Source organism: Schistocerca nitens, chromosome 6 (assembly GCF_023898315.1).
Source record: "Schistocerca nitens isolate TAMUIC-IGC-003100 chromosome 6, iqSchNite1.1, whole genome shotgun sequence".
Classification (NCBI taxonomy): Eukaryota; Metazoa; Arthropoda; class Insecta; order Orthoptera; family Acrididae; genus Schistocerca; species Schistocerca nitens.
Window position 1 is genome coordinate 63,725,531 of NC_064619.1, and position 2,879 is coordinate 63,728,409.

Sequence of the window (2,879 nt, forward strand, 5' to 3'; positions counted from 1 at the left end):
AGCACGCATGCACTGCCGGATGGCAGGACAGTAGTCGCTAGGGGTACAACCTCGCTGTCAACTGGACCCAGGAAGTTTAAGATGAGTGGCCCTTAATTCAAATAGTGAAACCTCAACCATTTGAGATCTCGCTATTTGCTTGCATGTTACTGCTCACAGTGTCGCTGAGACGAAAAGCAGAGAGTGGAGCATTTGGAGAAGATGAACCTAATTAGCCTTCCTCCACTTCTTATTATTAATTACACTCCTGGAAATTGAAATAAGAACACCGTGAATTCATTGTCCCAGGAAGGGGAAACTTTATTGACACATTCCTGGGGTCAGATACATCACATGATCACACTGACAGAACCACAGGCACATAGACACAGGCAACAGATCATGCACAATGTCGGCACTAGTACAGTGTATATCCACCTTTCGCAGCAATGCAGGCTGCTATTCTCCCATGGAGACGATCGTAGAGATGCTGGATGTAGTCCTGTGGAACGGCTTGCCATGCCATTTCCACCTGGCGCCTCAGTTGGACCAGCGTTCGTGCTGGACGTGCAGACCGCGTGAGACGACGCTTCATCCAGTCCCAAACATGCTCAATGGGGGACAGATCCGGAGATCTTGCTGGCCAGGGTAGTTGACTTACACCTTCTAGAGCACGTTGGGTGGCACGGGATACACGCGGACGTGCATTGTCCTGTTGGAACAGCAAGTTCCCTTGCCGGTCTAGGAATGGTAGAACGATGGGTTCGATGACGGTTTGGATGTACCGTGCACTATTCAGTGTCCCCTCGACGATCACCAGTGGTGTACGGCCAGTGTAGGAGATCGCTCCCCACACCATGATGCCGGGTGTTGGCCCTGTGTGCCTCGGTCGTATGCAGTCCTGATTGTGGCGCTCACCTGCACGGCGCCAAACACGCATACGACCATCATTGGCACCAAGGCAGAAGCGACTCTCATCGCTGAAGACGACACGTCTCCATTCGTCCCTCCATTCACGCCTGTCGCGACACCACTGGAGGCGGGCTGCACGATGTTGGGGCGTGAGCGGAAGACGGCCTAACGGTGTGCGGGACCGTAGCCCAGCTTCATGGAGACGGTTGCGAATGGTCCTCGCCGATACCCCAGGAGCAACAGTGTCCCTAATTTGCTGGCAAGTGGCGGTGCGGTCCCCTACGGCACTGCGTAGGATCCTACGGTCTTGGCGTGCATCCGTGCGTCGCTACGGTCCGGTCCCAGGTCGACGGGCACGTGCACCTTCCGCCGACCACTGGCGACAACATCGATGTACTGTGGAGACCTCACGCCCCACGTGTTGAGCAATTCGGCGGTACGTCCACCCGGCCTCCCGCATGCCCGCATGCCCACTATACGCCCTCGCTCAAAGTCCGTCAACTGCACATACGGTTCACGTCCACGCTGTCGCGGCATGCTACCAGTGTTAAAGACTGCGATGGAGCTCCGTATGCCACGGCAAACTGGCTGACACTGACGGCGGCGGTGCACAAATGCTGCGCAGCTAGCGCCATTCGACGGCCAACACCGCGGTTCCTGGTGTGTCCGCTGTGCCGTGCGTGTGATCATTGCTTGTACAGCCCTCTCGCAGTGTCCGGAGCAAGTATGGTGGGTCTGACACACCGGTGTCAATGTGTTCTTTTTTCCATTTCCAGGAGTGTATATATGACGGTAGAATCTGTTCCCGAAAGAACAGTTACCGTGGATGACCATGCAGCCTTGCTAGAAATGAAATGATAATTAAATGGACACCCTAGCTGCAAACAGGCGTCGTTGTACTTCATTGGGGACATGTTGAAAATGTGTGCCCCGACCGGGACTCGAACCCGGGATCTCCTGCTTACATGGCAGACGCTCTATCCATCTGAGCCACCGCGGGCACAGAGGATAGTGCGTCTGCAGGGACTTATCCCTTGCACGCTCCCCGTGAGATCCACAATCCCAACATGTCCACACCACTACACTCGTAGTGCGCCTAATAGACGTTTGCCCATGATACTCATTACTCGTGGTTGATTAATCTACCAAGTCCCGTACGAGTTCGGGCATAGCGTGTGCGTTCGCACAAGAAGGTCAATGGCCGGGAAGCCATATTTTAACTATATATGACGGTAGTATCTGTTCCCGAAAGAAGAGTTACCGTGGATGACCATGCAGCCTTGCTAGAACTGAAATGATAATTAAATGGACACCCTAGCTGCAAACAGGCGTCGTTGTACTTCATTGGGGACATGTTGAAAATGTGTGCCCCGACCGGGACTCGAACCCGGGATCTCCTACTTACATGGCAGACGCTCTATCCATCTGAGCTATCTGTGCCCGCGGTGGCTCAGATGGATAGAGCGTCTGCCATATAAGCAGGAGATCCCGAGTTCGAGTCCCGGTCGGGGCACACATTTTCAACATGTCCCCAATGAAGTACAACGACGCCTGTTTGCAGCTAGGGTGTCCATTTAATTATCATTTCATTATTATTAATTGTTACATTCTATATATTATTATTTGTGAAGTTCAATCAGTAGTATTTTTCCTGCCTAGAGGCCGCTAACGGCCTAGTTACCTGCCCTGGAGCTTAGTGTATATTTTGGCAGTGTACTTTTCCTAGCCTTGCTGCTGCTGTCCAGTACAGTGTGTAGTTCGACAGCTTCCTTGATTTGTGGGCCGTGTGGTATGTGTGTGCGTTTTTTTCTTTTTTTCTACCTTGGTAGTAGTGGTTCCTTTCTGCTTCCGGATGCTCTAAACAATGGACTCAGAAGACATAGTGCTGACCGCTGGTTCCGGCTTGGGAGTGTTATCCCATCGTTGCATTGATCATCGGACGTTAGGTAGATTCGGCAAATGATTATTGATCATGTGTTTAAACAGCC

The 2,879-nt window shown here is 52.3% G+C and overlaps 2 non-coding genes across 2 annotated transcripts; one reads left to right on the top strand and one right to left on the bottom strand.

Moving 5' to 3' along the window:
* Positions 1–1,817: 1,817 nt before the first annotated feature.
* On the bottom strand, positions 1,818–1,892 carry Trnat-ugu (transfer RNA threonine (anticodon UGU)). The gene has a single exon. It is a non-coding gene; the product is annotated as a tRNA-Thr (tRNA).
* A 437-nt stretch (positions 1,893–2,329) lies between these two features.
* On the top strand, positions 2,330–2,404 carry Trnai-uau (transfer RNA isoleucine (anticodon UAU)). Its single transcript has one exon. It is a non-coding gene; the product is annotated as a tRNA-Ile (tRNA).
* Positions 2,405–2,879: the final 475 nt, after the last annotated feature.